This window comes from Phyllobates terribilis, unplaced genomic scaffold (genome assembly GCF_046119375.1).
Source record: "Phyllobates terribilis strain yellow unplaced genomic scaffold, ASM4611937v1 Scaffold_74__1_contigs__length_7073193, whole genome shotgun sequence".
Classification (NCBI taxonomy): Eukaryota; Metazoa; Chordata; class Amphibia; order Anura; family Dendrobatidae; genus Phyllobates; species Phyllobates terribilis.
The window spans coordinates 2,937,275-2,962,625 of NW_027362834.1; the positions used below are offsets into that span (position 1 = coordinate 2,937,275).

The 25,351-nt window shown below is 44.9% G+C and overlaps 20 non-coding genes across 20 annotated transcripts; all 20 read right to left on the reverse strand.

Moving 5' to 3' along the window:
• Positions 1–343: 343 nt before the first annotated feature.
• On the reverse strand, positions 344–534 carry LOC141195126 (U2 spliceosomal RNA). Its single transcript, XR_012267732.1, has one exon. It is a non-coding gene; the product is annotated as a U2 spliceosomal RNA (small nuclear RNA).
• A 1,115-nt stretch (positions 535–1,649) lies between these two features.
• Positions 1,650–1,840, reverse strand: LOC141195127 (U2 spliceosomal RNA). Its single transcript, XR_012267733.1, has one exon. It is a non-coding gene; the product is annotated as a U2 spliceosomal RNA (small nuclear RNA).
• Positions 1,841–2,955: 1,115 nt separating this feature from the next.
• LOC141195128 (U2 spliceosomal RNA) lies at positions 2,956–3,146 on the reverse strand. Its single transcript, XR_012267734.1, has one exon. It is a non-coding gene; the product is annotated as a U2 spliceosomal RNA (small nuclear RNA).
• A 1,115-nt stretch (positions 3,147–4,261) lies between these two features.
• On the reverse strand, positions 4,262–4,452 carry LOC141195130 (U2 spliceosomal RNA). Its single transcript, XR_012267735.1, has one exon. It is a non-coding gene; the product is annotated as a U2 spliceosomal RNA (small nuclear RNA).
• Positions 4,453–5,567: 1,115 nt separating this feature from the next.
• LOC141195131 (U2 spliceosomal RNA) lies at positions 5,568–5,758 on the reverse strand. The gene has a single exon (XR_012267736.1). It is a non-coding gene; the product is annotated as a U2 spliceosomal RNA (small nuclear RNA).
• Positions 5,759–6,873: 1,115 nt separating this feature from the next.
• LOC141195132 (U2 spliceosomal RNA) lies at positions 6,874–7,064 on the reverse strand. Its single transcript, XR_012267737.1, has one exon. It is a non-coding gene; the product is annotated as a U2 spliceosomal RNA (small nuclear RNA).
• A 1,115-nt stretch (positions 7,065–8,179) lies between these two features.
• Positions 8,180–8,370, reverse strand: LOC141195133 (U2 spliceosomal RNA). Its single transcript, XR_012267738.1, has one exon. It is a non-coding gene; the product is annotated as a U2 spliceosomal RNA (small nuclear RNA).
• A 1,115-nt stretch (positions 8,371–9,485) lies between these two features.
• Positions 9,486–9,676, reverse strand: LOC141195134 (U2 spliceosomal RNA). The gene has a single exon (XR_012267739.1). It is a non-coding gene; the product is annotated as a U2 spliceosomal RNA (small nuclear RNA).
• Positions 9,677–10,791: 1,115 nt separating this feature from the next.
• On the reverse strand, positions 10,792–10,982 carry LOC141195136 (U2 spliceosomal RNA). The gene has a single exon (XR_012267741.1). It is a non-coding gene; the product is annotated as a U2 spliceosomal RNA (small nuclear RNA).
• Positions 10,983–12,097: 1,115 nt separating this feature from the next.
• LOC141195137 (U2 spliceosomal RNA) lies at positions 12,098–12,288 on the reverse strand. The gene has a single exon (XR_012267742.1). It is a non-coding gene; the product is annotated as a U2 spliceosomal RNA (small nuclear RNA).
• A 1,115-nt stretch (positions 12,289–13,403) lies between these two features.
• Positions 13,404–13,594, reverse strand: LOC141195138 (U2 spliceosomal RNA). The gene has a single exon (XR_012267743.1). It is a non-coding gene; the product is annotated as a U2 spliceosomal RNA (small nuclear RNA).
• Positions 13,595–14,709: 1,115 nt separating this feature from the next.
• LOC141195139 (U2 spliceosomal RNA) lies at positions 14,710–14,900 on the reverse strand. The gene has a single exon (XR_012267744.1). It is a non-coding gene; the product is annotated as a U2 spliceosomal RNA (small nuclear RNA).
• A 1,115-nt stretch (positions 14,901–16,015) lies between these two features.
• Positions 16,016–16,206, reverse strand: LOC141195140 (U2 spliceosomal RNA). Its single transcript, XR_012267745.1, has one exon. It is a non-coding gene; the product is annotated as a U2 spliceosomal RNA (small nuclear RNA).
• A 1,115-nt stretch (positions 16,207–17,321) lies between these two features.
• Positions 17,322–17,512, reverse strand: LOC141195141 (U2 spliceosomal RNA). The gene has a single exon (XR_012267746.1). It is a non-coding gene; the product is annotated as a U2 spliceosomal RNA (small nuclear RNA).
• Positions 17,513–18,627: 1,115 nt separating this feature from the next.
• On the reverse strand, positions 18,628–18,818 carry LOC141195142 (U2 spliceosomal RNA). Its single transcript, XR_012267747.1, has one exon. It is a non-coding gene; the product is annotated as a U2 spliceosomal RNA (small nuclear RNA).
• Positions 18,819–19,933: 1,115 nt separating this feature from the next.
• Positions 19,934–20,124, reverse strand: LOC141195143 (U2 spliceosomal RNA). Its single transcript, XR_012267748.1, has one exon. It is a non-coding gene; the product is annotated as a U2 spliceosomal RNA (small nuclear RNA).
• A 1,115-nt stretch (positions 20,125–21,239) lies between these two features.
• Positions 21,240–21,430, reverse strand: LOC141195144 (U2 spliceosomal RNA). Its single transcript, XR_012267749.1, has one exon. It is a non-coding gene; the product is annotated as a U2 spliceosomal RNA (small nuclear RNA).
• A 1,115-nt stretch (positions 21,431–22,545) lies between these two features.
• On the reverse strand, positions 22,546–22,736 carry LOC141195146 (U2 spliceosomal RNA). Its single transcript, XR_012267750.1, has one exon. It is a non-coding gene; the product is annotated as a U2 spliceosomal RNA (small nuclear RNA).
• A 1,115-nt stretch (positions 22,737–23,851) lies between these two features.
• LOC141195148 (U2 spliceosomal RNA) lies at positions 23,852–24,042 on the reverse strand. Its single transcript, XR_012267752.1, has one exon. It is a non-coding gene; the product is annotated as a U2 spliceosomal RNA (small nuclear RNA).
• Positions 24,043–25,157: 1,115 nt separating this feature from the next.
• On the reverse strand, positions 25,158–25,348 carry LOC141195149 (U2 spliceosomal RNA). The gene has a single exon (XR_012267753.1). It is a non-coding gene; the product is annotated as a U2 spliceosomal RNA (small nuclear RNA).
• Between the last annotated feature and the right edge of the window lie 3 nt (positions 25,349–25,351).

Here is a 25,351-nt window from a genome sequence, read left to right on the forward strand (position 1 = left end):
TATACTGAAAGGTCAATTATATTGTGCAGCTTATCTCACCACCTGTAGTTATTTAGGTGAAAGCTCCAAAATGCTTGCCTAATATGTCTGTTTATCCAAAAGGAAGTAAAAAGGGAGAGCTAGAAAGATAGCATTGCATCACATTACATGGCAATGCAATGCACAGTTGCTGAAGTTGAACCAAAATGAGCTTGTAATCTTGCTTCTGCAACTTTGAACATGAAAAATCCAATGAGGAGAAGAAAAGCAAAGCCAAAGAGTCCATCCCCAAATCCGACAAACAAGCAAAATGAACAAAAAACATTGAATTCAATTCTTTCTGATTTTAGAAACTGCATTAAAGAAGGGGTGCACCGGTCCTGGAGATACTGCAATACCAGGTCAATGCGTGGAGTGGACAGAGCAAGCTCTTTTTCCATCTCCCTGTTCTAAAAATCCATTTAATATATGGTCCCCAGATAGGGGACGTATCAGATATTAAACTGATAAGAACAGATACTACACTTGATCTTAGCCAAAAGGCCGAGAAGCGATAACCAGAATTGGTTTCAAACTACGGAGCCACCCAAGGATCCTGAAAAGTCCATTTGTGGAGATGAGCTCCTGGACTCCCGTTAAGAAGACATGTTGTCAACCTCTAGATCCCTTACATGCCTGCACTTTTCGGCTTGCTGCTGCTGCAATCCACGCGTTTTAGATCTGCATAACTCCACCTCTTTAAACACAGCACCTTCACCCCCTGCTGTTCCCACCCGCCTCAACACCGTTGGAAGGGAGGAGAACCAATTAAGGCGGGGGGTGGGGTGGAACGAGCAGCTGTCTACCCTTAGCAGGAGGGCTCCTGATTACATACCTCTCCTGCTGCTGCTGCTGCTGGCTGTCCAGCAGCAGACTGAAGGTGGCTGCTGCTGTGCACAGGTATATAAAGGCTCAGAGCCTATTATGACACGCGCAGCCAGCGTTCCATTGCCACATTCCATCTACTGCAGGCAGGATACCTGGCTGGCTGAATGTCGCTGAGAAGCTCACAGAGAAAGCCATAAGCAACAGTTTAACAGAATGCCACAGACTAATCAACCAAACTTTTTGGGTTGGGTTCTCTTTTATAGTCTGCAGGCATTAAATGAAAGAAGTCAGTGTTCCAGCAGAAGGAGACAACGTTTCAGAAAAGGCATTGTAGCAAACCAAAAAAGAAATTTTAAGCGCAGCAGAGTAACCAGCGCACATACCTGTTAGCTCAGGTGAGTTTAAAAGGCTGCTGTTGATAACAAGGGCATTTGCTAAATAGATGGTGTGTGTGCAACAATATACTGAAAGGTCAATTATATTGTGCAGCTTATCTCACCACCTGTAGTTATTTAGGTGAAAGCTCCAAAATGCTTGCCTAATATGTCTGTTTATCCAAAAGGAAGTAAAAAGGGAGAGCTAGAAAGATAGCATTGCATCACATTACATGGCAATGCAATGCACAGTTGCTGAAGTTGAACCAAAATGAGCTTGTAATCTGGCTTCTGCAACTTTGAACATGAAAAATCCAATGAGGAGAAGAAAAGCAAAGCCAAAGAGTCCATCCCCAAATCCGACAAACAAGCAAAATGAACAAAAAACATTGAATTCAATTCTTTCTGATTTTAGAAACTGCATTAAAGAAGGGGTGCACCGGTCCTGGAGATACTGCAATACCAGGTCAATGCGTGGAGTGGACAGAGCAAGCTCTTTTTCCATCTCCCTGTTCTAAAAATCCATTTAATATATGGTCCCCAGATAGGGGACGTATCAGATATTAAACTGATAAGAACAGATACTACACTTGATCTTAGCCAAAAGGCCGAGAAGCGATAACCAGAATTGGTTTCAAACTACGGAGCCACCCAAGGATCCTGAAAAGTCCATTTGTGGAGATGAGCTCCTGGACTCCCGTTAAGAAGACATGTTGTCAACCTCTTGATCCCTTACATGCCTGCACTTTTCGGCTTGCTGCTGCTGCAATCCACGCGTTTTAGATCTGCATAACTCCACCTCTTTAAACACAGCACCTTCACCCCCTGCTGTTCCCACCCGCCTCAACACCGTTGGAAGGGAGGAGAACCAATTAAGGCGGGGGGTGGGGTGGAACGAGCAGCTGTCTACCCTTAGCAGGAGGGCTCCTGATTACATACCTCTCCTGCTGCTGCTGCTGCTGGCTGTCCAGCAGCAGACTGAAGGTGGCTGCTGCTGTGCACAGGTATATAAAGGCTCAGAGCCTATTATGACACGCGCAGCCAGCGTTCCATTGCCACATTCCATCTACTGCAGGCAGGATACCTGGCTGGCTGAATGTCGCTGAGAAGCTCACAGAGACCGCCATAAGCAACAGTTTAACAGAATGCCACAGACTAATCAACCAAACTTTTTGGGTTGGGTTCTCTTTTATAGTCTGCAGGCATTAAATGAAAGAAGTCAGTGTTCCAGCAGAAGGAGACAACGTTTCAGAAAAGGCATTGTAGCAAACCAAAAAAGAAATTTTAAGCGCAGCAGAGTAACCAGCGCACATACCTGTTAGCTCAGGTGAGTTTAAAAGGCTGCTGTTGATAACAAGGGCATTTGCTAAATAGATGGTGTGTGTGCAACAATATACTGAAAGGTCAATTATATTGTGCAGCTTATCTCACCACCTGTAGTTATTTAGGTGAAAGCTCCAAAATGCTTGCCTAATATGTCTGTTTATCCAAAAGGAAGTAAAAAGGGAGAGCTAGAAAGATAGCATTGCATCACATTACATGGCAATGCAATGCACAGTTGCTGAAGTTGAACCAAAATGAGCTTGTAATCTGGCTTCTGCAACTTTGAACATGAAGAATCCAATGAGGAGAAGAAAAGCAAAGCCAAAGAGTCCATCCCCAAATCCGACAAACAAGCAAAATGAACAAAAAACATTGAATTCAATTCTTTCTGATTTTAGAAACTGCATTAAAGAAGGGGTGCACCGGTCCTGGAGATACTGCAATACCAGGTCAATGCGTGGAGTGGACAGAGCAAGCTCTTTTTCCATCTCCCTGTTCTAAAAATCCATTTAATATATGGTCCCCAGATAGGGGACGTATCAGATATTAAACTGATAAGAACAGATACTACACTTGATCTTAGCCAAAAGGCCGAGAAGCGATAACCAGAATTGGTTTCAAACTACGGAGCCACCCAAGGATCCTGAAAAGTCCATTTGTGGAGATGAGCTCCTGGACTCCCGTTAAGAAGACATGTTGTCAACCTCTAGATCCCTTACATGCCTGCACTTTTCGGCTTGCTGCTGCTGCAATCCACGCGTTTTAGATCTGCATAACTCCACCTCTTTAAACACAGCACCTTCACCCCCTGCTGTTCCCACCCGCCTCAACACCGTTGGAAGGGAGGAGAACCAATTAAGGCGGGGGGTGGGGTGGAACGAGCAGCTGTCTACCCTTAGCAGGAGGGCTCCTGATTACATACCTCTCCTGCTGCTGCTGCTGCTGGCTGTCCAGCAGCAGACTGAAGGTGGCTGCTGCTGTGCACAGGTATATAAAGGCTCAGAGCCTATTATGACACGCGCAGCCAGCGTTCCATTGCCACATTCCATCTACTGCAGGCAGGATACCTGGCTGGCTGAATGTCGCTGAGAAGCTCACAGAGACCGCCATAAGCAACAGTTTAACAGAATGCCACAGACTAATCAACCAAACTTTTTGGGTTGGGTTCTCTTTTATAGTCTGCAGGCATTAAATGAAAGAAGTCAGTGTTCCAGCAGAAGGAGACAACGTTTCAGAAAAGGCATTGTAGCAAACCAAAAAAGAAATTTTAAGCGCAGCAGAGTAACCAGCGCACATACCTGTTAGCTCAGGTGAGTTTAAAAGGCTGCTGTTGATAACAAGGGCATTTGCTAAATAGATGGTGTGTGTGCAACAATATACTGAAAGGTCAATTATATTGTGCAGCTTATCTCACCACCTGTAGTTATTTAGGTGAAAGCTCCAAAATGCTTGCCTAATATGTCTGTTTATCCAAAAGGAAGTAAAAAGGGAGAGCTAGAAAGATAGCATTGCATCACATTACATGGCAATGCAATGCACAGTTGCTGAAGTTGAACCAAAATGAGCTTGTAATCTGGCTTCTGCAACTTTGAACATGAAAAATCCAATGAGGAGAAGAAAAGCAAAGCCAAAGAGTCCATCCCCAAATCCGACAAACAAGCAAAATGAACAAAAAACATTGAATTCAATTCTTTCTGATTTTAGAAACTGCATTAAAGAAGGGGTGCACCGGTCCTGGAGATACTGCAATACCAGGTCAATGCGTGGAGTGGACAGAGCAAGCTCTTTTTCCATCTCCCTGTTCTAAAAATCCATTTAATATATGGTCCCCAGATAGGGGACGTATCAGATATTAAACTGATAAGAACAGATACTACACTTGATCTTAGCCAAAAGGCCGAGAAGCGATAACCAGAATTGGTTTCAAACTACGGAGCCACCCAAGGATCCTGAAAAGTCCATTTGTGGAGATGAGCTCCTGGACTCCCGTTAAGAAGACATGTTGTCAACCTCTAGATCCCTTACATGCCTGCACTTTTCGGCTTGCTGCTGCTGCAATCCACGCGTTTTAGATCTGCATAACTCCACCTCTTTAAACACAGCACCTTCACCCCCTGCTGTTCCCACCCGCCTCAACACCGTTGGAAGGGAGGAGAACCAATTAAGGCGGGGGGTGGGGTGGAACGAGCAGCTGTCTACCCTTAGCAGGAGGGCTCCTGATTACATACCTCTCCTGCTGCTGCTGCTGCTGGCTGTCCAGCAGCAGACTGAAGGTGGCTGCTGCTGTGCACAGGTATATAAAGGCTCAGAGCCTATTATGACACGCGCAGCCAGCGTTCCATTGCCACATTCCATCTACTGCAGGCAGGATACCTGGCTGGCTGAATGTCGCTGAGAAGCTCACAGAGACCGCCATAAGCAACAGTTTAACAGAATGCCACAGACTAATCAACCAAACTTTTTGGGTTGGGTTCTCTTTTATAGTCTGCAGGCATTAAATGAAAGAAGTCAGTGTTCCAGCAGAAGGAGACAACGTTTCAGAAAAGGCATTGTAGCAAACCAAAAAAGAAATTTTAAGCGCAGCAGAGTAACCAGCGCACATACCTGTTAGCTCAGGTGAGTTTAAAAGGCTGCTGTTGATAACAAGGGCATTTGCTAAATAGATGGTGTGTGTGCAACAATATACTGAAAGGTCAATTATATTGTGCAGCTTATCTCACCACCTGTAGTTATTTAGGTGAAAGCTCCAAAATGCTTGCCTAATATGTCTGTTTATCCAAAAGGAAGTAAAAAGGGAGAGCTAGAAAGATAGCATTGCATCACATTACATGGCAATGCAATGCACAGTTGCTGAAGTTGAACCAAAATGAGCTTGTAATCTGGCTTCTGCAACTTTGAACATGAAAAATCCAATGAGGAGAAGAAAAGCAAAGCCAAAGAGTCCATCCCCAAATCCGACAAACAAGCAAAATGAACAAAAAACATTGAATTCAATTCTTTCTGATTTTAGAAACTGCATTAAAGAAGGGGTGCACCGGTCCTGGAGATACTGCAATACCAGGTCAATGCGTGGAGTGGACAGAGCAAGCTCTTTTTCCATCTCCCTGTTCTAAAAATCCATTTAATATATGGTCCCCAGATAGGGGACGTATCAGATATTAAACTGATAAGAACAGATACTACACTTGATCTTAGCCAAAAGGCCGAGAAGCGATAACCAGAATTGGTTTCAAACTACGGAGCCACCCAAGGATCCTGAAAAGTCCATTTGTGGAGATGAGCTCCTGGACTCCCGTTAAGAAGACATGTTGTCAACCTCTAGATCCCTTACATGCCTGCACTTTTCGGCTTGCTGCTGCTGCAATCCACGCGTTTTAGATCTGCATAACTCCACCTCTTTAAACACAGCACCTTCACCCCCTGCTGTTCCCACCCGCCTCAACACCGTTGGAAGGGAGGAGAACCAATTAAGGCGGGGGGTGGGGTGGAACGAGCAGCTGTCTACCCTTAGCAGGAGGGCTCCTGATTACATACCTCTCCTGCTGCTGCTGCTGCTGGCTGTCCAGCAGCAGACTGAAGGTGGCTGCTGCTGTGCACAGGTATATAAAGGCTCAGAGCCTATTATGACACGCGCAGCCAGCGTTCCATTGCCACATTCCATCTACTGCAGGCAGGATACCTGGCTGGCTGAATGTCGCTGAGAAGCTCACAGAGACCGCCATAAGCAACAGTTTAACAGAATGCCACAGACTAATCAACCAAACTTTTTGGGTTGGGTTCTCTTTTATAGTCTGCAGGCATTAAATGAAAGAAGTCAGTGTTCCAGCAGAAGGAGACAACGTTTCAGAAAAGGCATTGTAGCAAACCAAAAAAGAAATTTTAAGCGCAGCAGAGTAACCAGCGCACATACCTGTTAGCTCAGGTGAGTTTAAAAGGCTGCTGTTGATAACAAGGGCATTTGCTAAATAGATGGTGTGTGTGCAACAATATACTGAAAGGTCAATTATATTGTGCAGCTTATCTCACCACCTGTAGTTATTTAGGTGAAAGCTCCAAAATGCTTGCCTAATATGTCTGTTTATCCAAAAGGAAGTAAAAAGGGAGAGCTAGAAAGATAGCATTGCATCACATTACATGGCAATGCAATGCACAGTTGCTGAAGTTGAACCAAAATGAGCTTGTAATCTGGCTTCTGCAACTTTGAACATGAAAAATCCAATGAGGAGAAGAAAAGCAAAGCCAAAGAGTCCATCCCCAAATCCGACAAACAAGCAAAATGAACAAAAAACATTGAATTCAATTCTTTCTGATTTTAGAAACTGCATTAAAGAAGGGGTGCACCGGTCCTGGAGATACTGCAATACCAGGTCAATGCGTGGAGTGGACAGAGCAAGCTCTTTTTCCATCTCCCTGTTCTAAAAATCCATTTAATATATGGTCCCCAGATAGGGGACGTATCAGATATTAAACTGATAAGAACAGATACTACACTTGATCTTAGCCAAAAGGCCGAGAAGCGATAACCAGAATTGGTTTCAAACTACGGAGCCACCCAAGGATCCTGAAAAGTCCATTTGTGGAGATGAGCTCCTGGACTCCCGTTAAGAAGACATGTTGTCAACCTCTAGATCCCTTACATGCCTGCACTTTTCGGCTTGCTGCTGCTGCAATCCACGCGTTTTAGATCTGCATAACTCCACCTCTTTAAACACAGCACCTTCACCCCCTGCTGTTCCCACCCGCCTCAACACCGTTGGAAGGGAGGAGAACCAATTAAGGCGGGGGGTGGGGTGGAACGAGCAGCTGTCTACCCTTAGCAGGAGGGCTCCTGATTACATACCTCTCCTGCTGCTGCTGCTGCTGGCTGTCCAGCAGCAGACTGAAGGTGGCTGCTGCTGTGCACAGGTATATAAAGGCTCAGAGCCTATTATGACACGCGCAGCCAGCGTTCCATTGCCACATTCCATCTACTGCAGGCAGGATACCTGGCTGGCTGAATGTCGCTGAGAAGCTCACAGAGACCGCCATAAGCAACAGTTTAACAGAATGCCACAGACTAATCAACCAAACTTTTTGGGTTGGGTTCTCTTTTATAGTCTGCAGGCATTAAATGAAAGAAGTCAGTGTTCCAGCAGAAGGAGACAACGTTTCAGAAAAGGCATTGTAGCAAACCAAAAAAGAAATTTTAAGCGCAGCAGAGTAACCAGCGCACATACCTGTTAGCTCAGGTGAGTTTAAAAGGCTGCTGTTGATAACAAGGGCATTTGCTAAATAGATGGTGTGTGTGCAACAATATACTGAAAGGTCAATTATATTGTGCAGCTTATCTCACCACCTGTAGTTATTTAGGTGAAAGCTCCAAAATGCTTGCCTAATATGTCTGTTTATCCAAAAGGAAGTAAAAAGGGAGAGCTAGAAAGATAGCATTGCATCACATTACATGGCAATGCAATGCACAGTTGCTGAAGTTGAACCAAAATGAGCTTGTAATCTGGCTTCTGCAACTTTGAACATGAAAAATCCAATGAGGAGAAGAAAAGCAAAGCCAAAGAGTCCATCCCCAAATCCGACAAACAAGCAAAATGAACAAAAAACATTGAATTCAATTCTTTCTGATTTTAGAAACTGCATTAAAGAAGGGGTGCACCGGTCCTGGAGATACTGCAATACCAGGTCAATGCGTGGAGTGGACAGAGCAAGCTCTTTTTCCATCTCCCTGTTCTAAAAATCCATTTAATATATGGTCCCCAGATAGGGGACGTATCAGATATTAAACTGATAAGAACAGATACTACACTTGATCTTAGCCAAAAGGCCGAGAAGCGATAACCAGAATTGGTTTCAAACTACGGAGCCACCCAAGGATCCTGAAAAGTACATTTGTGGAGATGAGCTCCTGGACTCCCGTTAAGAAGACATGTTGTCAACCTCTAGATCCCTTACATGCCTGCACTTTTCGGCTTGCTGCTGCTGCAATCCACGCGTTTTAGATCTGCATAACTCCACCTCTTTAAACACAGCACCTTCAACCCCTGCTGTTCCCACCCGCCTCAACACCGTTGGAAGGGAGGAGAACCAATTAAGGCGGGGGGTGGGGTGGAACGAGCAGCTGTCTACCCTTAGCAGGAGGGCTCCTGATTACATACCTCTCCTGCTGCTGCTGCTGCTGGCTGTCCAGCAGCAGACTGAAGGTGGCTGCTGCTGTGCACAGGTATATAAAGGCTCAGAGCCTATTATGACACGCGCAGCCAGCGTTCCATTGCCACATTCCATCTACTGCAGGCAGGATACCTGGCTGGCTGAATGTCGCTGAGAAGCTCACAGAGACCGCCATAAGCAACAGTTTAACAGAATGCCACAGACTAATCAACCAAACTTTTTGGGTTGGGTTCTCTTTTATAGTCTGCAGGCATTAAATGAAAGAAGTCAGTGTTCCAGCAGAAGGAGACAACGTTTCAGAAAAGGCATTGTAGCAAACCAAAAAAGAAATTTTAAGCGCAGCAGAGTAACCAGCGCACATACCTGTTAGCTCAGGTGAGTTTAAAAGGCTGCTGTTGATAACAAGGGCATTTGCTAAATAGATGGTGTGTGTGCAACAATATACTGAAAGGTCAATTATATTGTGCAGCTTATCTCACCACCTGTAGTTATTTAGGTGAAAGCTCCAAAATGCTTGCCTAATATGTCTGTTTATCCAAAAGGAAGTAAAAAGGGAGAGCTAGAAAGATAGCATTGCATCACATTACATGGCAATGCAATGCACAGTTGCTGAAGTTGAACCAAAATGAGCTTGTAATCTGGCTTCTGCAACTTTGAACATGAAAAATCCAATGAGGAGAAGAAAAGCAAAGCCAAAGAGTCCATCCCCAAATCCGACAAACAAGCAAAATGAACAAAAAACATTGAATTCAATTCTTTCTGATTTTAGAAACTGCATTAAAGAAGGGGTGCACCGGTCCTGGAGATACTGCAATACCAGGTCAATGCGTGGAGTGGACAGAGCAAGCTCTTTTTCCATCTCCCTGTTCTAAAAATCCATTTAATATATGGTCCCCAGATAGGGGACGTATCAGATATTAAACTGATAAGAACAGATACTACACTTGATCTTAGCCAAAAGGCCGAGAAGCGATAACCAGAATTGGTTTCAAACTACGGAGCCACCCAAGGATCCTGAAAAGTCCATTTGTGGAGATGAGCTCCTGGACTCCCGTTAAGAAGACATGTTGTCAACCTCTAGATCCCTTACATGCCTGCACTTTTCGGCTTGCTGCTGCTGCAATCCACGCGTTTTAGATCTGCATAACTCCACCTCTTTAAACACAGCACCTTCACCCCCTGCTGTTCCCACCCGCCTCAACACCGTTGGAAGGGAGGAGAACCAATTAAGGCGGGGGGTGGGGTGGAACGAGCAGCTGTCTACCCTTAGCAGGAGGGCTCCTGATTACATACCTCTCCTGCTGCTGCTGCTGCTGGCTGTCCAGCAGCAGACTGAAGGTGGCTGCTGCTGTGCACAGGTATATAAAGGCTCAGAGCCTATTATGACACGCGCAGCCAGCGTTCCATTGCCACATTCCATCTACTGCAGGCAGGATACCTGGCTGGCTGAATGTCGCTGAGAAGCTCACAGAGACCGCCATAAGCAACAGTTTAACAGAATGCCACAGACTAATCAACCAAACTTTTTGGGTTGGGTTCTCTTTTATAGTCTGCAGGCATTAAATGAAAGAAGTCAGTGTTCCAGCAGAAGGAGACAACGTTTCAGAAAAGGCATTGTAGCAAACCAAAAAAGAAATTTTAAGCGCAGCAGAGTAACCAGCGCACATACCTGTTAGCTCAGGTGAGTTTAAAAGGCTGCTGTTGATAACAAGGGCATTTGCTAAATAGATGGTGTGTGTGCAACAATATACTGAAAGGTCAATTATATTGTGCAGCTTATCTCACCACCTGTAGTTATTTAGGTGAAAGCTCCAAAATGCTTGCCTAATATGTCTGTTTATCCAAAAGGAAGTAAAAAGGGAGAGCTAGAAAGATAGCATTGCATCACATTACATGGCAATGCAATGCACAGTTGCTGAAGTTGAACCAAAATGAGCTTGTAATCTGGCTTCTGCAACTTTGAACATGAAAAATCCAATGAGGAGAAGAAAAGCAAAGCCAAAGAGTCCATCCCCAAATCCGACAAACAAGCAAAATGAACAAAAAACATTGAATTCAATTCTTTCTGATTTTAGAAACTGCATTAAAGAAGGGGTGCACCGGTCCTGGAGATACTGCAATACCAGGTCAATGCGTGGAGTGGACAGAGCAAGCTCTTTTTCCATCTCCCTGTTCTAAAAATCCATTTAATATATGGTCCCCAGATAGGGGACGTATCAGATATTAAACTGATAAGAACAGATACTACACTTGATCTTAGCCAAAAGGCCGAGAAGCGATAACCAGAATTGGTTTCAAACTACGGAGCCACCCAAGGATCCTGAAAAGTCCATTTGTGGAGATGAGCTCCTGGACTCCCGTTAAGAAGACATGTTGTCAACCTCTAGATCCCTTACATGCCTGCACTTTTCGGCTTGCTGCTGCTGCAATCCACGCGTTTTAGATCTGCATAACTCCACCTCTTTAAACACAGCACCTTCACCCCCTGCTGTTCCCACCCGCCTCAACACCGTTGGAAGGGAGGAGAACCAATTAAGGCGGGGGGTGGGGTGGAACGAGCAGCTGTCTACCCTTAGCAGGAGGGCTCCTGATTACATACCTCTCCTGCTGCTGCTGCTGCTGGCTGTCCAGCAGCAGACTGAAGGTGGCTGCTGCTGTGCACAGGTATATAAAGGCTCAGAGCCTATTATGACACGCGCAGCCAGCGTTCCATTGCCACATTCCATCTACTGCAGGCAGGATACCTGGCTGGCTGAATGTCGCTGAGAAGCTCACAGAGACCGCCATAAGCAACAGTTTAACAGAATGCCACAGACTAATCAACCAAACTTTTTGGGTTGGGTTCTCTTTTATAGTCTGCAGGCATTAAATGAAAGAAGTCAGTGTTCCAGCAGAAGGAGACAACGTTTCAGAAAAGGCATTGTAGCAAACCAAAAAAGAAATTTTAAGCGCAGCAGAGTAACCAGCGCACATACCTGTTAGCTCAGGTGAGTTTAAAAGGCTGCTGTTGATAACAAGGGCATTTGCTAAATAGATGGTGTGTGTGCAACAATATACTGAAAGGTCAATTATATTGTGCAGCTTATCTCACCACCTGTAGTTATTTAGGTGAAAGCTCCAAAATGCTTGCCTAATATGTCTGTTTATCCAAAAGGAAGTAAAAAGGGAGAGCTAGAAAGATAGCATTGCATCACATTACATGGCAATGCAATGCACAGTTGCGGAGGTTGAACCAAAATGAGCTTGTAATCTGGCTTCTGCAACTTTGAACATGAAAAATCCAATGAGGAGAAGAAAAGCAAAGCCAAAGAGTCCATCCCCAAATCCGACAAACAAGCAAAATGAACAAAAAACATTGAATTCAATTCTTTCTGATTTTAGAAACTGCATTAAAGAAGGGGTGCACCGGTCCTGGAGATACTGCAATACCAGGTCAATGCGTGGAGTGGACAGAGCAAGCTCTTTTTCCATCTCCCTGTTCTAAAAATCCATTTAATATATGGTCCCCAGATAGGGGACGTATCAGATATTAAACTGATAAGAACAGATACTACACTTGATCTTAGCCAAAAGGCCGAGAAGCGATAACCAGAATTGGTTTCAAACTACGGAGCCACCCAAGGATCCTGAAAAGTCCATTTGTGGAGATGAGCTCCTGGACTCCCGTTAAGAAGACATGTTGTCAACCTCTAGATCCCTTACATGCCTGCACTTTTCGGCTTGCTGCTGCTGCAATCCACGCGTTTTAGATCTGCATAACTCCACCTCTTTAAACACAGCACCTTCACCCCCTGCTGTTCCCACCCGCCTCAACACCGTTGGAAGGGAGGAGAACCAATTAAGGCGGGGGGTGGGGTGGAACGAGCAGCTGTCTACCCTTAGCAGGAGGGCTCCTGATTACACACCTCTCCTGCTGCTGCTGCTGCTGGCTGTCCAGCAGCAGACTGAAGGTGGCTGCTGCTGTGCACAGGTATATAAAGGCTCAGAGCCTATTATGACATGCGCAGCCAGCGTTCCATTGCCACATTCCATCTACTGCAGGCAGGATACCTGGCTGGCTGAATGTCGCTGAGAAGCTCACAGAGACCGCCATAAGCAACAGTTTAACAGAATGCCACAGACTAATCAACCAAACTTTTTGGGTTGGGTTCTCTTTTATAGTCTGCAGGCATTAAATGAAAGAAGTCAGTGTTCCAGCAGAAGGAGACAACGTTTCAGAAAAGGCATTGTAGCAAACCAAAAAAGAAATTTTAAGCGCAGCAGAGTAACCAGCGCACATACCTGTTAGCTCAGGTGAGTTTAAAAGGCTGCTGTTGATAACAAGGGCATTTGCTAAATAGATGGTGTGTGTGCAACAATATACTGAAAGGTCAATTATATTGTGCAGCTTATCTCACCACCTGTAGTTATTTAGGTGAAAGCTCCAAAATGCTTGCCTAATATGTCTGTTTATCCAAAAGGAAGTAAAAAGGGAGAGCTAGAAAGATAGCATTGCATCACATTACATGGCAATGCAATGCACAGTTGCTGAAGTTGAACCAAAATGAGCTTGTAATCTGGCTTCTGCAACTTTGAACATGAAAAATCCAATGAGGAGAAGAAAAGCAAAGCCAAAGAGTCCATCCCCAAATCCGACAAACAAGCAAAATGAACAAAAAACATTGAATTCAATTCTTTCTGATTTTAGAAACTGCATTAAAGAAGGGGTGCACCGGTCCTGGAGATACTGCAATACCAGGTCAATGCGTGGAGTGGACAGAGCAAGCTCTTTTTCCATCTCCCTGTTCTAAAAATCCATTTAATATATGGTCCCCAGATAGGGGACGTATCAGATATTAAACTGATAAGAACAGATACTACACTTGATCTTAGCCAAAAGGCCGAGAAGCGATAACCAGAATTGGTTTCAAACTACGGAGCCACCCAAGGATCCTGAAAAGTCCATTTGTGGAGATGAGCTCCTGGACTCCCGTTAAGAAGACATGTTGTCAACCTCTAGATCCCTTACATGCCTGCACTTTTCGGCTTGCTGCTGCTGCAATCCACGCGTTTTAGATCTGCATAACTCCACCTCTTTAAACACAGCACCTTCACCCCCTGCTGTTCCCACCCGCCTCAACACCGTTGGAAGGGAGGAGAACCAATTAAGGCGGGGGGTGGGGTGGAACGAGCAGCTGTCTACCCTTAGCAGGAGGGCTCCTGATTACATACCTCTCCTGCTGCTGCTGCTGCTGGCTGTCCAGCAGCAGACTGAAGGTGGCTGCTGCTGTGCACAGGTATATAAAGGCTCAGAGCCTATTATGACACGCGCAGCCAGCGTTCCATTGCCACATTCCATCTACTGCAGGCAGGATACCTGGCTGGCTGAATGTCGCTGAGAAGCTCACAGAGACCGCCATAAGCAACAGTTTAACAGAATGCCACAGACTAATCAACCAAACTTTTTGGGTTGGGTTCTCTTTTATAGTCTGCAGGCATTAAATGAAAGAAGTCAGTGTTCCAGCAGAAGGAGACAACGTTTCAGAAAAGGCATTGTAGCAAACCAAAAAAGAAATTTTAAGCGCAGCAGAGTAACCAGCGCACATACCTGTTAGCTCAGGTGAGTTTAAAAGGCTGCTGTTGATAACAAGGGCATTTGCTAAATAGATGGTGTGTGTGCAACAATATACTGAAAGGTCAATTATATTGTGCAGCTTATCTCACCACCTGTAGTTATTTAGGTGAAAGCTCCAAAATGCTTGCCTAATATGTCTGTTTATCCAAAAGGAAGTAAAAAGGGAGAGCTAGAAAGATAGCATTGCATCACATTACATGGCAATGCAATGCACAGTTGCGGAGGTTGAACCAAAATGAGCTTGTAATCTGGCTTCTGCAACTTTGAACATGAAAAATCCAATGAGGAGAAGAAAAGCAAAGCCAAAGAGTCCATCCCCAAATCCGACAAACAAGCAAAATGAACAAAAAACATTGAATTCAATTCTTTCTGATTTTAGAAACTGCATTAAAGAAGGGGTGCACCGGTCCTGGAGATACTGCAATACCAGGTCAATGCGTGGAGTGGACAGAGCAAGCTCTTTTTCCATCTCCCTGTTCTAAAAATCCATTTAATATATGGTCCCCAGATAGGGGACGTATCAGATATTAAACTGATAAGAACAGATACTACACTTGATCTTAGCCAAAAGGCCGAGAAGCGATAACCAGAATTGGTTTCAAACTACGGAGCCACCCAAGGATCCTGAAAAGTCCATTTGTGGAGATGAGCTCCTGGACTCCCGTTAAGAAGACATGTTGTCAACCTCTAGATCCCTTACATGCCTGCACTTTTCGGCTTGCTGCTGCTGCAATCCACGCGTTTTAGATCTGCATAACTCCACCTCTTTAAACACAGCACCTTCACCCCCTGCTGTTCCCACCCGCCTCAACACCGTTGGAAGGGAGGAGAACCAATTAAGGCGGGGGGTGGGGTGGAACGAGCAGCTGTCTACCCTTAGCAGGAGGGCTCCTGATTACATACCTCTCCTGCTGCTGCTGCTGCTGGCTGTCCAGCAGCAGACTGAAGGTGGCTGCTGCTGTGCACAGGTATATAAAGGCTCAGAGCCTATTATGACATGCGCAGCCAGCGTTCCATTGCCACATTCCATCTACTGCAGGCAGGATACCTGGCTGGCTGAATGTCGCTGAGAAGCTCACAGAGACCGCCATAAGCAACAGTTTAACAGAATGCCACAGACTAATCAACCAAACTTTTTGGGTTGGGTTCTCTTTTATAGTCTGCAGGCATTAAATGAAAGAAGTCAGTGTTCCAGCAGAAGGAGACAACGTTTCAGAAAAGGCATTGTAGCAAACCAAAAAAGAAATTTTAAGCGCAGCAGAGTAACCAGCGCACATACCTGTTAGCTCAGGTGAGTTTAAAAGGCTGCTGTTGATAACAAGGGCATTTGCTAAATAGATGGTGTGTGTGCAACAATATACTGAAAGGTCAATTATATTGTGCAGCTTATCTCACCACCTGTAGTTATTTAGGTGAAAGCTCCAAAATGCTTGCCTAATATGTCTGTTTATCCAAAAGGAAGTAAAAAGGGAGAGCTAGAAAGATAGCATTGCATCACATTACATGGCAATGCAATGCACAGTTGCTGAAGTTGAACCAAAATGAGCTTGTAATCTGGCTTCTGCAACTTTGAACATGAAAAATCCAATGAGGAGAAGAAAAGCAAAGCCAAAGAGTCCATCCCCAAATCCGACAAACAAGCAAAATGAACAAAAAACATTGAATTCAATTCTTTCTGATTTTAGAAACTGCATTAAAGAAGGGGTGCACCGGTCCTGGAGATACTGCAATACCAGGTCAATGCGTGGAGTGGACAGAGCAAGCTCTTTTTCCATCTCCCTGTTCTAAAAATCCATTTAATATATGGTCCCCAGATAGGGGACGTATCAGATATTAAACTGATAAGAACAGATACTACACTTGATCTTAGCCAAAAGGCCGAGAAGCGATAACCAGAATTGGTTTCAAACTACGGAGCCACCCAAGGATCCTGAAAAGTCCATTTGTGGAGATGAGCTCCTGGACTCCCGTTAAGAAGACATGTTGTCAACCTCTAGATCCCTTACATGCCTGCACTTTTCGGCTTGCTGCTGCTGCAATCCACGCGTTTTAGATCTGCATAACTCCACCTCTTTAAACACAGCACCTTCACCCCCTGCTGTTCCCACCCGCCTCAACACCGTTGGAAGGGAGGAGAACCAATTAAGGCGGGGGGTGGGGTGGAACGAGCAGCTGTCTACCCTTAGCAGGAGGGCTCCTGATTACATACCTCTCCTGCTGCTGCTGCTGCTGGCTGTCCAGCAGCAGACTGAAGGTGGCTGCTGCTGTGCACAGGTATATAAAGGCTCAGAGCCTATTATGACACGCGCAGCCAGCGTTCCATTGCCACATTCCATCTACTGCAGGCAGGATACCTGGCTGGCTGAATGTCGCTGAGAAGCTCACAGAGACCGCCATAAGCAACAGTTTAACAGAATGCCACAGACTAATCAACCAAACTTTTTGGGTTGGGTTCTCTTTTATAGTCTGCAGGCATTAAATGAAAGAAGTCAGTGTTCCAGCAGAAGGAGACAACGTTTCAGAAAAGGCATTGTAGCAAACCAAAAAAGAAATTTTAAGCGCAGCAGAGTAACCAGCGCACATACCTGTTAGCTCAGGTGAGTTTAAAAGGCTGCTGTTGATAACAAGGGCATTTGCTAAATAGATGGTGTGTGTGCAACAATATACTGAAAGGTCAATTATATTGTGCAGCTTATCTCACCACCTGTAGTTATTTAGGTGAAAGCTCCAAAATGCTTGCCTAATATGTCTGTTTATCCAAAAGGAAGTAAAAAGGGAGAGCTAGAAAGATAGCATTGCATCACATTACATGGCAATGCAATGCACAGTTGCTGAAGTTGAACCAAAATGAGCTTGTAATCTGGCTTCTGCAACTTTGAACATGAAAAATCCAATGAGGAGAAGAAAAGCAAAGCCAAAGAGTCCATCCCCAAATCCGACAAACAAGCAAAATGAACAAAAAACATTGAATTCAATTCTTTCTGATTTTAGAAACTGCATTAAAGAAGGGGTGCACCGGTCCTGGAGATACTGCAATACCAGGTCAATGCGTGGAGTGGACAGAGCAAGCTCTTTTTCCATCTCCCTGTTCTAAAAATCCATTTAATATATGGTCCCCAGATAGGGGACGTATCAGATATTAAACTGATAAGAACAGATACTACACTTGATCTTAGCCAAAAGGCCGAGAAGCGATAACCAGAATTGGTTTCAAACTACGGAGCCACCCAAGGATCCTGAAAAGTCCATTTCTGGAGATGAGCTCCTGGACTCCCGTTAAGAAGACATGTTGTCAACCTCTAGATCCCTTACATGCCTGCACTTTTCGGCTTGCTGCTGCTGCAATCCACGCGTTTTAGATCTGCATAACTCCACCTCTTTAAACACAGCACCTTCACCCCCTGCTGTTCCCACCCGCCTCAACACCGTTGGAAGGGAGGAGAACCAATTAAGGCGGGGGGTGGGGTGGAACGAGCAGCTGTCTACCCTTAGCAGGAGGGCTCCTGATTACATACCTCTCCTGCTGCTGCTGCTGCTGGCTGTCCAGCAGCAGACTGAAGGTGGCTGCTGCTGTGCACAGGTATATAAAGGCTCAGAGCCTATTATGACATGCGCAGCCAGCGTTCCATTGCCACATTCCATCTACTGCAGGCAGGATACCTGGCTGGCTGAATGTCGCTGAGAAGCTCACAGAGACCGCCATAAGCAACAGTTTAACAGAATGCCACAGACTAATCAACCAAACTTTTTGGGTTGGGTTCTCTTTTATAGTCTGCAGGCATTAAATGAAAGAAGTCAGTGTTCCAGCAGAAGGAGACAACGTTTCAGAAAAGGCATTGTAGCAAACCAAAAATGAAATTTTAAGCGCAGCAGAGTAACCAGCGCACATACCTGTTAGCTCAGGTGAGTTTAAAAGGCTGCTGTTGATAACAAGGGCATTTGCTAAATAGATGGTGTGTGTGCAACAATATACTGAAAGGTCAATTATATTGTGCAGCTTATCTCACCACCTGTAGTTATTTAGGTGAAAGCTCCAAAATGCTTGAATAATATGTCTGTTTATCCAAAAGGAAGTAAAAAGGGAGAGCTAGAAAGATAGCATTGCATCACATTACATGGCAATGCAATGCACAGTTGCTGAAGTTGAACCAAAATGAGCTTGTAATCTGGCTTCTGCAACTTTGAACATGAAAAATCCAATGAGGAGAAGAAAAGCAAAGCCAAAGAGTCCATCCCCAAATCCGACAAACAAGCAAAATGAACAAAAAACATTGAATTCAATTCTTTCTGATTTTAGAAACTGCATTAAAGAAGGGGTGCACCGGTCCTGGAGATACTGCAATACCAGGTCAATGCGTGGAGTGGACAGAGCAAGCTCTTTTTCCATCTCCCTGTTCTAAAAATCCATTTAATATATGGTCCCCAGATAGGGGACGTATCAGATATTAAACTGATAAGAACAGATACTACACTTGATCTTAGCCAAAAGGCCGAGAAGCGATAACCAGAATTGGTTTCAAACTACGGAGCCACCCAAGGATCCTGAAAAGTCCATTTGTGGAGATGAGCTCCTGGACTCCCGTTAAGAAGACATGTTGTCAACCTCTAGATCCCTTACATGCCTGCACTTTTCGGCTTGCTGCTGCTGCAATCCACGCGTTTTAGATCTGCATAACTCCACCTCTTTAAACACAGCACCTTCACCCCCTGCTGTTCCCACCCGCCTCAACACCGTTGGAAGGGAGGAGAACCAATTAAGGCGGGGGGTGGGGTGGAACGAGCAGCTGTCTACCCTTAGCAGGAGGGCTCCTGATTACATACCTCTCCTGCTGCTGCTGCTGCTGGCTGTCCAGCAGCAGACTGAAGGTGGCTGCTGCTGTGCACAGGTATATAAAGGCTCAGAGCCTATTATGACACGCGCAGCCAGCGTTCCATTGCCACATTCCATCTACTGCAGGCAGGATACCTGGCTGGCTGAATGTCGCTGAGAAGCTCACAGAGACCGCCATAAGCAACAGTTTAACAGAATGCCACAGACTAATCAACCAAACTTTTTGGGTTGGGTTCTCTTTTATAGTCTGCAGGCATTAAATGAAAGAAGTCAGTGTTCCAGCAGAAGGAGACAACGTTTCAGAAAAGGCATTGTAGCAAACCAAAAAAGAAATTTTAAGCGCAGCAGAGTAACCAGCGCACATACCTGTTAGCTCAGGTGAGTTTAAAAGGCTGCTGTTGATAACAAGGGCATTTGCTAAATAGATGGTGTGTGTGCAACAATATACTGAAAGGTCAATTATATTGTGCAGCTTATCTCACCACCTGTAGTTATTTAGGTGAAAGCTCCAAAATGCTTGCCTAATATGTCTGTTTATCCAAAAGGAAGTAAAAAGGGAGAGCTAGAAAGATAGCATTGCATCACATTACATGGCAATGCAATGCACAGTTGCTGAAGTTGAACCAAAATGAGCTTGTAATCTGGCTTCTGCAACTTTGAACATGAAAAATCCAATGAGGAGAAGAAAAGCAAAGCCAAAGAGTCCATCCCCAAATCCGACAAACAAGCAAAATGAACAAAAAACATTGAATTCAATTCTTTCTGATTTTAGAAACTGCATTAAAGAAGGGGTGCACCGGTCCTGGAGATACTGCAATACCAGGTCAATGCGTGGAGTGGACAGAGCAAGCTCTTTTTCCATCTCCCTGTTCTAAAAATCCATTTAATATATGGTCCCCAGATAGGGGACGTATCAGATATTAAACTGATAAGAACAGATACTACACTTGATCTTAGCCAAAAGGCCGAGAAGCGATAACCAGAATTGGTTTCAAACTACGGAGCCACCCAAGGATCCTGAAAAGTCCATTTGTGGAGATGAGCTCCTGGACTCCCGTTAAGAAGACATGTTGTCAACCTCTAGATCCCTTACATGCCTGCACTTTTCGGCTTGCTGCTGCTGCAATCCACGCGTTTTAGATCTGCATAACTCCACCTCTTTAAACACAGCACCTTCACCCCCTGCTGTTCCCACCCGCCTCAACACCGTTGGAAGGGAGGAGAACCAATTAAGGCGGGGGGTGGGGTGGAACGAGCAGCTGTCTACCCTTAGCAGGAGGGCTCCTGATTACATACCTCTCCTGCTGCTGCTGCTGCTGGCTGTCCAGCAGCAGACTGAAGGTGGCTGCTGCTGTGCACAGGTATATAAAGGCTCAGAGCCTATTATGACACGCGCAGCCAGCGTTCCATTGCCACATTCCATCTACTGCAGGCAGGATACCTGGCTGGCTGAATGTCGCTGAGAAGCTCACAGAGACCGCCATAAGCAACAGTTTAACAGAATGCCACAGACTAATCAACCAAACTTTTTGGGTTGGGTTCTCTTTTATAGTCTGCAGGCATTAAATGAAAGAAGTCAGTGTTCCAGCAGAAGGAGACAACGTTTCAGAAAAGGCATTGTAGCAAACCAAAAAAGAAATTTTAAGCGCAGCAGAGTAACCAGCGCACATACCTGTTAGCTCAGGTGAGTTTAAAAGGCTGCTGTTGATAACAAGGGCATTTGCTAAATAGATGGTGTGTGTGCAACAATATACTGAAAGGTCAATTATATTGTGCAGCTTATCTCACCACCTGTAGTTATTTAGGTGAAAGCTCTAAAATGCTTGCCTAATATGTCTGTTTATCCAAAAGGAAGTAAAAAGGGAGAGCTAGAAAGATAGCATTGCATCACATTACATGGCAATGCAATGCACAGTTGCTGAAGTTGAACCAAAATGAGCTTGTAATCTGGCTTCTGCAACTTTGAACATGAAAAATCCAATGAGGAGAAGAAAAGCAAAGCCAAAGAGTCCATCCCCAAATCCGACAAACAAGCAAAATGAACAAAAAACATTGAATTCAATTCTTTCTGATTTTAGAAACTGCATTAAAGAAGGGGTGCACCGGTCCTGGAGATACTGCAATACCAGGTCAATGCGTGGAGTGGACAGAGCAAGCTCTTTTTCCATCTCCCTGTTCTAAAAATCCATTTAATATATGGTCCCCAGATAGGGGACGTATCAGATATTAAACTGATAAGAACAGATACTACACTTGATCTTAGCCAAAAGGCCGAGAAGCGATAACCAGAATTGGTTTCAAACTACGGAGCCACCCAAGGATCCTGAAAAGTCCATTTGTGGAGATGAGCTCCTGGACTCCCGTTAAGAAGACATTTTGTCAACCTCTAGATCCCTTACATGCCTGCACTTTTCGGCTTGCTGCTGCTGCAATCCACGCGTTTTAGATCTGCATAACTCCACCTCTTTAAACACAGCACCTTCACCCCCTGCTGTTCCCACCCGCCTCAACACCGTTGGAAGGGAGGAGAACCAATTAAGGCGGGGGGTGGGGTGGAACGAGCAGCTGTCTACCCTTAGCAGGAGGGCTCCTGATTACATACCTCTCCTGCTGCTGCTGCTGCTGGCTGTCCAGCAGCAGACTGAAGGTGGCTGCTGCTGTGCACAGGTATATAAAGGCTCAGAGCCTATTATGACACGCGCAGCCAGCGTTCCATTGCCACATTCCATCTACTGCAGGCAGGATACCTGGCTGGCTGAATGTCGCTGAGAAGCTCACAGAGACCGCCATAAGCAACAGTTTAACAGAATGCCACAGACTAATCAACCAAACTTTTTGGGTTGGGTTCTCTTTTATAGTCTGCAGGCATTAAATGAAAGAAGTCAGTGTTCCAGCAGAAGGAGACAACGTTTCAGAAAAGGCATTGTAGCAAACCAAAAAAGAAATTTTAAGCGCAGCAGAGTAACCAGCGCACATACCTGTTAGCTCAGGTGAGTTTAAAAGGCTGCTGTTGATAACAAGGGCATTTGCTAAATAGATGGTGTGTGTGCAACAATATACTGAAAGGTCAATTATATTGTGCAGCTTATCTCACCACCTGTAGTTATTTAGGTGAAAGCTCCAAAATGCTTGCCTAATATGTCTGTTTATCCAAAAGGAAGTAAAAAGGGAGAGCTAGAAAGATAGCATTGCATCACATTACATGGCAATGCAATGCACAGTTGCTGAAGTTGAACCAAAATGAGCTTGTAATCTGGCTTCTGCAACTTTGAACATGAAAAATCCAATGAGGAGAAGAAAAGCAAAGCCAAAGAGTCCATCCCCAAATCCGACAAACAAGCAAAATGAACAAAAAACATTGAATTCAATTCTTTCTGATTTTAGAAACTGCATTAAAGAAGGGGTGCACCGGTCCTGGAGATACTGCAATACCAGGTCAATGCGTGGAGTGGACAGAGCAAGCTCTTTTTCCATCTCCCTGTTCTAAAAATCCATTTAATATATGGTCCCCAGATAGGGGACGTATCAGATATTAAACTGATAAGAACAGATACTACACTTGATCTTAGCCAAAAGGCCGAGAAGCGATAACCAGAATTGGTTTCAAACTACGGAGCCACCCAAGGATCCTGAAAAGTCCATTTGTGGAGATGAGCTCCTGGACTCCCGTTAAGAAGACATGTTGTCAACCTCTAGATCCCTTACATGCCTGCACTTTTCGGCTTGCTGCTGCTGCAATCCACGCGTTTTAGATCTGCATAACTCCACCTCTTTAAACACAGCACCTTCACCCCCTGCTGTTCCCACCCGCCTCAACACCGTTGGAAGGGAGGAGAACCAATTAAGGCGGGGGGTGGGGTGGAACGAGCAGCTGTCTACCCTTAGCAGGAGGGCTCCTGATTACATACCTCTCCTGCTGCTGCTGCTGCTGGCTGTCCAGCAGCAGACTGAAGGTGGCTGCTGCTGTGCACAGGTATATAAAGGCTCAGAGCCTATTATGACACGCGCAGCCAGCGTTCCATTGCCACATTCCATCTACTGCAGGCAGGATACCTGGCTGGCTGAATGTCGCTGAGAAGCTCACAGAGACCGCCATAAGCAACAGTTTAACAGAATGCCACAGACTAATCAACCAAACTTTTTGGGTTGGGTTCTCTTTTATAGTCTGCAGGCATTAAATGAAAGAAGTCAGTGTTCCAGCAGAAGGAGACAACGTTTCAGAAAAGGCATTGTAGCAAACCAAAAAAGAAATTTTAAGCGCAGCAGAGTAACCAGCGCACATACCTGTTAGCTCAGGTGAGTTTAAAAGGCTGCTGTTGATAACAAGGGCATTTGCTAAATAGATGGTGTGTGTGCAACAATATACTGAAAGGTCAATTATATTGTGCAGCTTATCTCACCACCTGTAGTTATTTAGGTGAAAGCTCCAAAATGCTTGCCTAATATGTCTGTTTATCCAAAAGGAAGTAAAAAGGGAGAGCTAGAAAGATAGCATTGCATCACATTACATGGCAATGCAATGCACAGTTGCTGAAGTTGAACCAAAATGAGCTTGTAATCTGGCTTCTGCAACTTTGAACATGAAAAATCCAATGAGGAGAAGAAAAGCAAAGCCAAAGAGTCCATCCCCAAATCCGACAAACAAGCAAAATGAACAAAAAACATTGAATTCAATTCTTTCTGATTTTAGAAACTGCATTAAAGAAGGGGTGCACCGGTCCTGGAGATACTGCAATACCAGGTCAATGCGTGGAGTGGACAGAGCAAGCTCTTTTTCCATCTCCCTGTTCTAAAAATCCATTTAATATATGGTCCCCAGATAGGGGACGTATCAGATATTAAACTGATAAGAACAGATACTACACTTGATCTTAGCCAAAAGGCCGAGAAGCGATAACCAGAATTGGTTTCAAACTACGGAGCCACCCAAGGATCCTGAAAAGTCCATTTGTGGAGATGAGCTCCTGGACTCCCGTTAAGAAGACATGTTGTCAACCTCTAGATCCCTTACATGCCTGCACTTTTCGGCTTGCTGCTGCTGCAATCCACGCGTTTTAGATCTGCATAACTCCACCTCTTTAAACACAGCACCTTCACCCCCTGCTGTTCCCACCCGCCTCAACACCGTTGGAAGGGAGGAGAACCAATTAAGGCGGGGGGTGGGGTGGAACGAGCAGCTGTCTACCCTTAGCAGGAGGGCTCCTGATTACATACCTCTCCTGCTGCTGCTGCTGCTGGCTGTCCAGCAGCAGACTGAAGGTGGCTGCTGCTGTGCACAGGTATATAAAGGCTCAGAGCCTATTATGACACGCGCAGCCAGCGTTCCATTGCCACATTCCATCTACTGCAGGCAGGATACCTGGCTGGCTGAATGTCGCTGAGAAGCTCACAGAGACCGCCATAAGCAACAGTTTAACAGAATGCCACAGACTAATCAACCAAACTTTTTGGGTTGGGTTCTCTTTTATAGTCTGCAGGCATTAAATGAAAGAAGTCAGTGTTCCAGCAGAAGGAGACAACGTTTCAGAAAAGGCATTGTAGCAAACCAAAAAAGAAATTTTAAGCGCAGCAGAGTAACCAGCGCACATACCTGTTAGCTCAGGTGAGTTTAAAAGGCTGCTGTTGATAACAAGGGCATTTGCTAAATAGATGGTGTGTGTGCAACAATATACTGAAAGGTCAATTATATTGTGCAGCTTATCTCACCACCTGTAGTTATTTAGGTGAAAGCTCCAAAATGCTTGCCTAATATGTCTGTTTATCCAAAAGGAAGTAAAAAGGGAGAGCTAGAAAGATAGCATTGCATCACATTACATGGCAATGCAATGCACAGTTGCTGAAGTTGAACCAAAATGAGCTTGTAATCTGGCTTCTGCAACTTTGAACATGAAAAATCCAATGAGGAGAAGAAAAGCAAAGCCAAAGAGTCCATCCCCAAATCCGACAAACAAGCAAAATGAACAAAAAACATTGAATTCAATTCTTTCTGATTTTAGAAACTGCATTAAAGAAGGGGTGCACCGGTCCTGGAGATACTGCAATACCAGGTCAATGCGTGGAGTGGACAGAGCAAGCTCTTTTTCCATCTCCCTGTTCTAAAAATCCATTTAATATATGGTCCCCAGATAGGGGACGTATCAGATATTAAACTGATAAGAACAGATACTACACTTGATCTTAGCCAAAAGGCCGAGAAGCGATAAC